Source organism: Cetorhinus maximus, chromosome 11 (genome assembly GCF_964194155.1).
Source record: "Cetorhinus maximus chromosome 11, sCetMax3.hap1.1, whole genome shotgun sequence".
Classification (NCBI taxonomy): domain Eukaryota; kingdom Metazoa; phylum Chordata; class Chondrichthyes; order Lamniformes; family Cetorhinidae; genus Cetorhinus; species Cetorhinus maximus.
The window spans coordinates 11,750,624-11,763,188 of NC_135889.1; the positions used below are offsets into that span (position 1 = coordinate 11,750,624).

The window sequence follows — 12,565 nt, forward strand, 5'->3', positions numbered from 1 at the left end:
GAGGAATAATGTTACAGGTTTCCACTCCCCTTTGTGTGAAAAAGTGCTTGTTTGGCATCATTCCTGAATGGGCGGGCTCTAATTTTAAAGTTCCAACTCCTTGTTCTGGAATTCCCCAACATAGGAAATAATTTCTCCTCATCTGCTGCATCAAATCCTTTAATCATTGTAAACATTCACTTTGATTACCCCTTGATCATCTACACTTAAGCGAATACAAGCCTAGTCTTTTTAGCCGGAGTATCATTCTGATGATCCTGCGCTGAACTCACTCCAAATTCAGTATATCCTTCCTGCGGTTTGTTGTCACAACTGAATGTAATACTGTAAATAAGGTCTAACCAGAGGATTATATAACTGTAACACAGCTTCCACCTCTATGATCCTGAGCTTTTTAAATAGGGGCATAGAGTACAAAAGCAAGGAGGTTATGGTGAACCTTTATAAAACACTGCTTTTGCCTCAGCTGGAGTATTGTTCTGAGCACCAAACTTTAGGAAAGTTGTGAAGGCATTGGAAAAGGCAAGAAAAAATTTGCTTTATATAAAATCCCTGACACAGCCACATACAGGAGCAAAGTTACATTTGTACATGTTGCATACTGTTGCACATGGAAAAATTGACGTGGTTACAAATGCTAACAGGTGTATTGACATGCTAAGCATGAACATGACATGGTAAGAGCATGGACACAGGTTCATTTAACAGCATGTTGCCACCCAATCTTATAACTTAATATATAAACAGGCTGAATAATTAGAATTATTTATACTAAATCTCTGGAAAGTTCCTCACATGAGAAATAATAAATAAATAAATCATTGAAATTTACAGCATGGATGGAGGCCATTCAGCCTATCATGTCAGTGCCAGCCTACAAGGAGCCATTTAGTCTAATCCCACTTTTTAACTCTTAGTCCATAACCTTGTAGTTTACGACAAGGGTATATCCCAAGTACTTTTACATGACATACTTTTTAAATGTCATGAGGGTTTTCACCTCTACCAGCTTTTCAGACAGTGAGTTCCAGATCCCCACCACCCTCAGGATGAAACAATTTTCCCTCTAAACCTCCTATCTCTTATCTTAAATCTATGCCCCCTGGTTATGGACCCCTCAACCGTTAGAAATGGGGTCTTCCTACCCACTCTATCTAGACCCCTCATAATTTAATATGCTTCCCTCTACCTCCTCTGTTCCAGAGAAGACAACCCTAGCCTATCCAATCTTTCCTCATAAGTAAACTTCTCTAGTCCGGGAAATACCCTCGTAAGTGTCCTCTGTGATGGTGAACTGTACCTGAGCAGGACAAAGTCAGAGGGAACTCTGGTGGGAGGTCTGAAGTGACCCTGACATGCAATTAGATAATCCGACCTGGGCAGAGGGACAAAAGACTAATCGAACCATCTGCTAGTTGGCTTCAACCAAAGTTCCTCTCAGGATAGCTGGTGCTCGTCCACACGCAGTTTTATCTGGTAAAGTCAATAATTCAAGATTTTGATCAAGGCTGGTCAAACATTAAATGAGTAAGAAATCTGACTAGCTGGCTAGGAGCTGGGCATGGAATGTGAGTGCCTGTTGGAACGCTGGGAGTCAGGGTGGACTCACCCTGTGAGTTTGACCCCCTCATGGGCTCGCCCGGGGTTCTATGGGATCATAAACTTACCTTAGGGCCTGATTGTATCACAAGCCCCCCAGACTCTCATTGCCTGCTGATCTAAGTGTGAGCGTTCACACTGCAGTGAGTACTAATTGGGAGGTATAAACATTTAAGTCTGATTGATTTAGAAGAATTTTTTGGTGATACAGTTCAGCAATGATAACTACTTTTTCCACCAGTGTTTGTGAAATTATAATAATGAAAATGTTCCAATTGCCTTTTCTTTTTACATTTCATTTCTTTGAATCAGTTTAATTGGTGAGGTGAAATTAGTACCAAATAAGTTAAATGTTTCAGCTTTGGGACAAGGATTCAAACTCAGCCCAGGCTCCAAGTCTCCTCTGTCTCTATTTTTGTGAGGATCCTGCATGATCTTAGGTTGGCAGTCTTAATCCAGGTCTGAGTGCCCACACTCAAACTACCCACAGCTCAACACCAATTTGTCATTCTTATTCATATCAGCTGGGAGGATGGCTGGTGTGCACTTTAGCAATACTGGTCTGGTACAGCAGGGGCTGCTCTAGGGAGGCTGGGCTTAAGATACCATGTTGGGACAGAACAGAGGAAACGCTGCACACGTTGTTAAAACCTGAATTGTGTTCTCTTGTCAAGAGGACACTGAACAGGATATCTTCAGACTTATAAAACTATTTTAAATATTAAGAATTCCAGTCACTTATCCTGTGTTTTTTTAAAGAATCTTTCACAACATCAGGACCAAAGCATCTTACAACCAATTAAGTATTTTTGAAACATAGTCACTGAGCAGTGTAGGAAACGCAGAGACAAATTGCACACAACAAGCTCCCACAATCAGCGATGTGATAGCCAGATAATTTTTTTTAGGTGATGAATATTGACCCGGATGCCAGGGAGAACTCCCTGCTTTTCTTTCAGCTAGTGTTGTGGGATCTATGTCCAGCTGAGCAGCTTTAATGACTCATGTGAGAGGTGGCACCACAGACCGTGCAGCTCTCATTCTGTACTGCACTGGGAGTGTCAGCCTGGATGCTCAAGTCTGCACAGTGGGACTTGAACCTTCTTACTCGGAGGCAAGAGTGCTATCAACTGAGCCACGGCTGACATACTTAACTGGCATTGCACAGTGAGCCTGGGATTCTCAGTGAAGGGAGCATGAAAGTAGAAGGAAAAAGAGTCCCATTCCTACCCAGCATTAGCACCTTGTGGAGCTTAAACGGCCCAAAAATAATTAATCGGCATAATGGACCGGGAAAGAAATCCTCTCTTACTGTTCGTAAAAATGGAGTTGTATTATTTATAAACTCTGCTGCAATTTCTCTATGGATGCAGGGCCTGTTAGCTGCATCGAGTGGTTTAAGCAGCTAGTTATAGTTTGTACCGAAGAATTGATGTTTCACAACTAACCGGTTGATCATTCAAAGATGGAAGCATTAAGCTCACGACAGTCGAGCCTTTCTTCCTTCTATTTGATTTTTCTTTTGCAGCACTCGCACGTTCTGTACTTTCACACACCTGACAGAACTTGGGCAGGTAATCGCAGCTCCGGTGACCCGAGGTCATGGCCTGAATTCACGCAGCACACCCCACGTCTATTTATCACTTGAACTCACAGCAATTGACAAGAACAGCCCTGTCGCTATTGTCAATGGATTAAGCGAGGAGGCAGCCAGTTGCGTTGTGTGGGATATTTTTGGGTTGGGGGAGAAAAGAGGAAAAAAAAACAAGTTTTCTTTTAACAGCAAATTCCTCAGCCCCTCAGCACAGATTCCCGTAATTACTCCCATTGTACCTTGCCTGAATGGCGAATAATACGCCAAAAGCCATGTCTAATTGAGACCTTACTGACCAAACAAATCCTGCATTGTTCGGCTTGACAAATTGAGGCCAGAAAGTGGCAGTGACAGTGCGGAAATTAAAAGAAAGTGCCAGAAAGACCATTAAAGCTACAGTAATAACCCTGTCTCGCTCTGCGAGATCCGACCTGGCCAATGGATGGCAAAGCTTTTGTTTTTTAAATACATATAATCCCAGCAACGGCACCTCGGGGCCTGTGTTATTTATTTAGCAAAAGCGATTTAAATTGTAATACAAGATGTGTGGGCCCTGTCCCTGGAAGCTAATTGATTGACGTTTAAATGCAATTAGACGCGTAGAGTGGCAGGATGTGGGTTAGTGTGTTTTTTTGCTTTTTTTTTGTGTCTGTTGAATCAGGCTGTCAGGACTTGGGGAGGAGAAGTGAGGGGCCACTACAGCAGCATTCGCAAGCAACGTATGCATTAAGCTAATGTGTGTGTGTGCGTGTTTACTGAATTAAGCAGGCTGGTTTGATTCAGCTGCTGAGCTACTGTTCTTTTAATTTATTAACCGTACCCTGCTGTATTTCAAGTGTCTAATAGAAACAGGTGGCCATTCAGCCCCTCCAGCCTATTACGTCATTCAGTTAGATCACGACTGATCTGTATCTTAACTCCATTTGCCACCTTGATTGCATAACCCTTAATACTCTTGTGTAGCAAGAATTCTTCTCTCAATATCAATTTGAAATTTTCAATTAATGCGCTGTCTCAGCTTTTTGGGGGAGAGAGTTCCAAATTTCCACGACCTTTTGCGTGAAGAAGTGCTTCCTGACATCACCTCTTGAACTGGCCAGCTGTAATATTAAGGTTATGCCTCTTTGTTCTGGACTCTCCTCCCCCCCCACACCCAACCAGAGGAAGTAGTTTCTCTATATCTACCCCATCAAATCCTTTCCTCACTTTTAACACCCAATTAAAAGCGACAGAGCTGCTCAAGTCAGCCCTCAATCTTCCCCACTCGAGGGAATACAAGCTTACTCTGTGCAACCTGGCCTCGTAACTTAACCCTTTCAGTCCTGGCATCACTCTGGTGAATTTACACTGTGGCCCAACCCACTCATTTATTATACTAGTTACAGAATTTTTCTCTTTTTAAATTGAAGGGCCATTCCCCTCTGGTGAGTTACCTCAATCTGCTAGAAGTGTGATGTACTTCCTCCACCCACCCCACCCTCTGCAGTTTTTTTTTTCTCTTCCTGCACAGAAGCCAGCAGCCCCTTCAGCTATTCTTCACATGTCAGTCTCGAGGTAAACTAGCCCATGCTGGAGGGCATCACAACGAAACCCTATTTGGTTCTCTGCCACAATATTCATATGCTGACACTTTCCAGCCAGGTCCACTGGATTATAATGGGGGCAGGGACATCAGGTCATTTTATTTTCAGTTGAAGGTCACCTATTATCCTCCTGGCAGAGATCAGCTAATTCATCACCAAACCTGGGACTTTCTAGTATGGTTTTAATGAAGACCTTGAACATAAAGTATGTGGCTTGAGTGGTGTAATAGGTCAGAACGTGGTGCTTAGATGATGGTACAAGCTCAGGAAATGCAGAGGTTGTGAGTTCGATCCTCATTGGGAGCAGCCCATCCTAATGGGCAGAGAGAGGGGGAATGGGACTCATTGGAAAGCTGTTCCAAAGAGCTGGCACAGACATGATGGGATGCATAGGCTCCTCCTCCTCTGCTGTTTCATGTGTTCAGTGAGTTCCAGATGTTTCAGTCGTTACCAGACTGTACATTAGCAATAAACTTCGACTGCCTGGAGTTAGCTCTGAGCTCTGAAGAGGACCTCCTCTGCTAATGTGGCATTTGTCAGGGAGATTTGGCCCCTTCAGTAGAGAAGAGGAGAATATTGGCAAAATATTTTTAAAAGCAGTGTCCTGCTCCCAGCATAAAATGGTGGATATTACAGAATATATTTACTGCCAGTGGAGAGTAGAGCCTTCCACTGCATCTGTCTAGGATGGATTCAACCCCAGGTCTGGAGTTTAAAATGACAGTGCTCTAAATTATGTTGCTGCTAAGTTCCCAGAATATATTTTATAAGAGGCTGCTATTGAGTGCCTTTAAAACTTCAATAACTGGGGACCTTTTCTGCCTTGACAAAGCAACATATTTAGCTGTTGGTTCTGGTTTGATAGTTCTGTATTGTGTGAGTGAATGGGACATTCTAAGTTCCTAATGCCATTCTGTATTGCTATAATTCAAATGCTTTTGGGTCCTTTTAGATGCATTGAAGTGTAAGTCTGATACTAACAGTCACATCTGAGTCCCTTGTCCAATTATTGTGACAAAATTGGGTATCTTTGTTCACATTTTGTTAGAGGCTCTCTCTTGATAATGCATTTTTTTTAGCTCGTAAGCAGGCTTTGCTTTTAAGAAAGGTACCACCTTCGAAATAACTGCAATTGCATGCTGGAATACTGGCTCTATGAATTAAATACAGGCAAAAAAAGTGAGTCATTTCAAGTCAGTTGATTACTAACAGACATATTGGCTCCAGTGTTTCCTATGTTACATTGTGACTATGTTTCACAAGTATTTCATTGGTTGTAAAATGCTTTGGGATGTCCTGAAATTGTAAAAGGTGCTATATGAATACAAATTAAAGTCGCCAAGTATGCTCCTGTGCTAATTGGCCTGCATCATTGGATTTTTATTCGATGAGCCAATGGAGGTCTCAGCTGAATGGGCGTGATAGGGTAGAAGTAGTGAAACTGTTTCTACTTTGTGGGGGTGGGGGTGCAGCAGATCAGAACTCGTGCCCATAAAGATAAGCGATTCACAAATAAATCCAATATAGAATTCAGGAAAGGGTCTTGACCCAAGGAATGGTGAGAATATGGGTGGTTGAGGCATCTTGAATTGATGCATTTAAGGGGAAGCTAGATAAAGGCTAGGGAGAAAGAAATAGAAGGGTGTGTTGGTGGTGTTAGCTGAAGTAGGGTGAGAGGAGGCTTGTGTGGAGCATGGATCTGCTGGGCCTGAATGGCCTGTTTCTGTGTTGTAAATAGTATGTATCCAAGTTTAATGCAGGGAGGTGAATTAAAGTTTTTGAATGCTGATGTTAGTTGAGAGAGGAATGTTGGCCGAGACACTGAAATTCCCTGCTACTCTTCAGATAGCATGGTGAAATCTTTCATGTCCACCTGAAGGGTCTTGGTGGGGGCTTGGTTTCACATCACCTTGTAACATAATACCTCCCATCGGGGTAGCACTCCCTCAGCACTGCACTGGGGTGTAAGCTCATGTGCTTAAATTCTAGATCGCGGCTTGAACCCACAACATTTGTCACACTGAGGCAGGCAGTGCTACCAACAGCCAAACTGACTTTGAACCCCCTTTTTGGACTCGTATGATATAGCACAGAAGGAGGTCATTCAGCTCATCATGTCTGTGCCTGCTCTTTGGCAGAGCTATCCAGTTAGTTACTCATTCCTCATAGCCCTCTAAATCCTTCCCTTCAAGTATTTATTCAGTTGCCTTTAGAAAGTTATAACTGAACCTGCTTCCACCGCCTTTTCAGGCAGTGCAATCCAGATCACAGCAACTTGCTGTGTAAAAAAAAGAGTTTCCTCATGCTTATTTACTCTGTGCAGCCTGTGGGGGCCCCATGTGGTCCTCCTCTGAGGCAGCAATGACGACTATAGCGGAGACTCTGGCGGGACAGCCCTGGACTCGGCTCCGAGGCCCCATGACATGCGTGCACATGGCTATTTTTCCCAGACATGAAATGCGCTCTGACTTGCCTTCACTGCCTCCTGAGCCTGTAAAATGTATTTGAAAAAAATCATTGTCCCTCCTCTCTGCCCACCGTTCATGATTTTGAACATCTCTACTAAATTTCCATTTAACCTTCTCTGCCCTGTCCTAAAGAGAAAAACCTCAGCTTCTCCAGTCTCTGCATGGATCTGAAAGTCCCTCACCCCTGGTACCAATCTAGGAAATCCCCCATTTAATTACTGTATTGTTGATCTTCCATTTTTTACTGCAAATTTGCTCCTCTACTTCCACCTCACTATTTGATGGCCTATAAGGCACACCCAGTAGTGTAATAGCTTCTCTATTGTTCGTTTCATTGTAACCAAATGGACTCTCTCTCTTTGACCCCTCAATTACATCAGCCCTCTCCCATGCTATAATAGTTTATGTGATCAACCTTGCTTTCACTCCTCCACCACTTCCTTCCATCTCTTTCCTGAATACCTGTACCCAGGAATATTAAGTTTCCAATCCTCCTCCTCTTTGAGACAGTTTTCTGTTACTGTCTCTATATCATATTTCCACTTGGTAACTTGTGCCTGCAGCTTACCAATCTTATTTACCCTGTTCTGTACATTAATGCCATAGACTCCAAACTCATCTTATTTCTGAACTATTCATCATTCCCGTGCTGTTTGCCTCTTCCAATCCTCTGTGTGCCTTATTTCTCCTGTCTAATGTTTCACTTTGGTGCCCTTTGACAAATTAGTTAAACTTCCCCACAGCTCTAGACAACACACTGTAGGACTCGAGCGATGGTTGCAGAATCATCTGTCTATTGGATCCTGACTTCTACACTTTGCTGTGAACCTCCCTCCCCGTGCAATCATTTTCCCAATGGTGTGGTGAATGTACTCAGGACTGCACTACCCAAAGTGTTGTCACTCTCACAGTTACTCAGCACAGGAGTTAGTTTGAGAGTGCCACATTCCTGGAGGATTCCTGCACTGCCTGCCTCTTCCTAACTTGTCGGATGGTTACCTAGTTGCCATTCTCTTGAACTCCCTGTAGCTGCAGGGTGACCACTCCTGCAATGTGTGCTCTAAGAAACTCTCACTCCTATCTGCTCTGCAGTGACTACACCCACTCCTTAAGTTCAGAAACCCTGAGCCCAAATTCAAGCAAATGGGGACACTTCCTGCACATGGAGTCATTATGGCACAAAAGGAGGCCATTTGGCCCATCGAGTCCATGCTGGCCCTCTGTAGGGCAACCCAGTCAGCTCCATTCCCCTGTAGCATTCCTGTAGCTCTGCAAGTTTATCTCCCTTAAGTGCCAATCTAATTTCCACGTGTGACTATCCAGAACACCTGAAGCACCCTGGAGTTCCCACATGACACAGAAACTCAGTCAACATGGTGTTGAATCGGGATGTCAACCCAGCTTGGAGGTGTGTGTCCACGTATGAGTGTTTGAAATTCTGTGATAGGTAATTGCTGTGATTGGAATGGAATTTGACAGTGTCTATGAGGCAGGCCTTTAATACATTGGAATTTTACAATATTTGCTAAAGTGCTTTGTATCCATTGGAATTCAGCAGTATGTAATGGAATGGAATGCAAAATGTTGTGGTCCATTGCGACTCCATAATACAATATGGATGGAGTGGATGGGAGGTGATTTGTCTCCATAGACATTCTATTTCACTTAATGGAGGTAATTTAATACATCGGAATTTTCTATTGTAGCAACAAGAAGGGGTCTCTTCAGAGACCTTAATATTTTCAGTCTTTTTTGTTACTCCCCGTTTAATATCCCCCACTTCTCCAAAAAACCCTCAACGATGATTAACAGTGGAGAGAGAACTATGGGGAAATGCTGTAAAGAGATAGGGATGGGAGAAAGCCAACTCTCCCTCCAGTGATGTCACTGTGAAGGATACAAGGTTAAAAAATTTTCCTTTGAAGCCACTGTGTTGCAATATGAAGCTTTAAACGAATAAAGCTTTGTCTCAATTCCTTCTCTCTTCCCCACCTTCTCCGCCCCCCCCAACTCCCGACACCCCCCACCATCACCTCTCCCACTCCCTTGTTTTTTAGTCCGCTTGAATGTTCTATTCTTCAACACTAATCAAACCCTGACCCTGGGAAGTATAACAAAGAGCTGTATGGTCTAGGCAGGGAGTGCACACTCTCCAGCCTCTTCACTGTAGGTAGACTGTCTTCCTGTTGGTGAGGTACTGAAACTTCCCATTCATGTAACAAACGGGGCTAATTAGTGCCCGGGAGTGAATACATTTCTCATCGCGCACTGCTTTTGAATGCAACATCAAAGGAACAACTTCCTTTTGTGGTTTTTTTTCTCTCTCTTTTTCCAAGATCTATGTAAATAAGTAGTTGTATAATACAATTCAGACATGGTGGTACCAAAAAAAAACTTATCCGCACTATTCAAGTACTGTGATGCATGGGGTAGAATGCTGAATAGAGCAGGCAATACTGAGACCCAGTACATGTGCCTCCTCGATCGCTTGAGATGAAATAAGTAGAGCTCCACGTTTATCAAAAGGAATCTACAACATCTGTGTTAGTTGAAGCAGAACAATCCCAAAACTCACGAAAGGTGAAGTGGTGACCAGGGTGGTGGGGGTGGTGGGTGCGTGGGGGGGGCGGTGTTGGTGGTGGGGGGAGATCCCTGAGGCATCATGGGGCGGCTCTCTCCTACCCACTCAAAGAACAATGTCACTTCAGAATATCTGAAGAGCAGGCGTCTGGAATTGGCTGCCGGCTGTTCCACGCTATAGTGTGATCTGTATTGAATAAGGACCATAATAGTTATAAACACATTCCAGCTGACAAATTCCAAAGTTAGTTTCGACTGCATGCCATCAGTGTCTCAGGTAGAATTCCAGTTACATCTGTGCATTTATCCACGGAAGATTATATGTACTTTTAAGCAATAGTTTGAACTATTAAACACATATATAGAGTGTTGTATCTCAGTAACACTGAGGAAAATAGATATACAGGGGTGGTATACCAAGTAACGCCACATGCATCACTGATGAGGAGGACTGAAATAGGTTAGCAGATTTTGTGTGTGCGATGCTTCAGTTCCAAGTACGGAGTGTGCAAGTTGGAAGGCAAGCTGTATGTCTCCTGCCAGTTGCACTCCCTTAGTGTAAATATGGTGTATATAATTACCACAGTCACTTCCCCAAAAAAGAGAGAAAGATGCTTTTCAAGTTCCATGTTCCCATTCACGCTACAAGTAGCTCACTGGAAGCTGCAAATCACGCTTCCATTATATTGTGGCCAACCAGAATAAAATGACCATGGGTAGATGTGTGATTCCCATTAAAGTAAAATCATCACCAACATGCTTTAGATGGGAATGCTCCCTCCAGGATCCAAATTCTACTACTGATAGGACTATATGAAGAGGGGTGGAAGGAGGCGTGTGTGGAGCATAAAGGCCGGCATGGACCATTTGGGCCGAATAGCCTCTGTGTTGTGGATGTGATATTTCACTTTTTTAAGCCTTTGTTTTTCCTCTATAGGCAATTTTCAAAGTGGATGTTTCATGCCCCACCAGCCCCCAATTCCTGGCAGAAGCTGTTAATAGAGGGAAGCTGACTCCCGGGGCAACAGTGTTGAATACGCTCGCTCCTTGATGTACTCTGTGAGGTTCATTTATTGATGTAACACAGGTTCTTTCAAACTTTCTTGTGTTTTAAGAGCCTTTTCTGTGGCACCTAGAAGATGCTTTTCTCGCTCAGGGGATTGAAGTCAAGTGATGCAAACCTGCTGGTCAGCTCTTTGTCGCCAGATATTGGTGTCCCACTGCCTACTGTTGCTGTAGAGAGTGTCCAAAGGGAGTCATTAATATCATCAAGAATTTCAATTAAGAACTTCCATGAAAATGGATTTTCACTAATGCAAGGAAGACTTGCATTTATATAGCACCTTTTAGGATCTTAGGACATCCTAAAGTGCTTTACAGCCAATGCAACACTTTTGAATTGTATTAATTGGTGTAATGTAGGAAACGTGAAGTTGTCTTGTGCACAGCAAGATTCCACAAGTAGTATTGTGAAGATGGTGATCAGATAATCTGTTTCATCCGTTGTTTTTGTTGAGGGATAGATAGTGGCACAGGGGAAGAACTCCCCTGTTCTTCTTTGAAATAGTGCCATGGCATCTTTAACACCACCTGAGAGGGCAGAAGGGGTCTCACTGTAATGTCTCATCCAAATGATGACACTTTCAACAGTGCAGCATTCCCTCAGTACTACACTGGGAGTGTCAACTTGGACTTTGCTGAAGCACAAAATCGAGAGGAAACAGATTTGAGATAATTGGTAAAAGAACCAGAAGAGGGATGAGGAGAAATGCCTTTGCATGGTTGTTATGATCTGGAATGCATGGCCTGGAAGCCTGGTAGAAGCAGATTCAATGCTAAATTTCACAAGGGAATTGGATATACACTAAGTCCTCGCTTTAAGACGTCCCGCAAAACATAATTTTGTTTTAAAGTTGTTTATTTTTAAGGGCCTGTTTTTTCAATTTGCTAAGCTATTTTTATTTTCACATTGCTTGCATGCATCATCGTGGCGGAGTTGCACTTCATTATCACAGATCTGCATACAGCAAATGAACAGAAATCCTATTGATTTGAATCTGTGGAAATTCAGGAAACCCATCTGAAGGTATTTTCAGGGCTTAGGTAGCCATCTGTGACACACGATTAAATGTTTTCTCTAAAGGGTGAAGAATGCTCGGAAAGAAAATCATTGGGGCAGCTAACGGCAGTGCGCAGCAATAAAACACGTGAAAATGTAATGCAGCATTTTGTCATTGAAAGGTTAGCAAAGAATTTTTAAACAAATGAGTTTAGCTGTGAGACTGGAAGAGCTGCAGAAGAATGCACTTTGGGGACAAAGTTTCTGAACACAGAAGAAAATATAGCAGAGATTTTCTTTGGAATTTAGGGAAAGGGTTAGAGCACCAGACTCAGAAACTTCTCCTCAGCTTCTAATCATAGAATAATCAAAGTATAGAATCAAATCAAGAAGGCAGCCAATGATCCTACCATGTCTATGCCGACTCTTTGAAATACTGTAGCTATCAAGTAGTCCCACTCCCTTGCTCTTTTCTCATGGCCCTGCAAAGTTTTCCCTTCAATTTATGCAATATTTATTCTATATTTTGTGACTTATTTTGCAAGTTGTTTCAGCTAGGAATGCACTGTGTTACACATGTATGGTACGTTGAGTTTTCCAAGCGAGAAATGTCCAAAGGAACCTAACTCCGACTTTAACATTGATTCCTATGGGAAGCTACGATTCACTTAAAGTCGCAAAT

General features: G+C 42.9%; 1 protein-coding gene across 2 annotated transcripts in view; it reads left to right on the top strand.

Moving 5' to 3' along the window:
• plekhm3 (pleckstrin homology domain containing, family M, member 3) overlaps positions 1–12,565 on the top strand; it is an 87,605-nt gene that overhangs the window by 25,709 nt on the left and 49,331 nt on the right. The window lies entirely within an intron of this gene.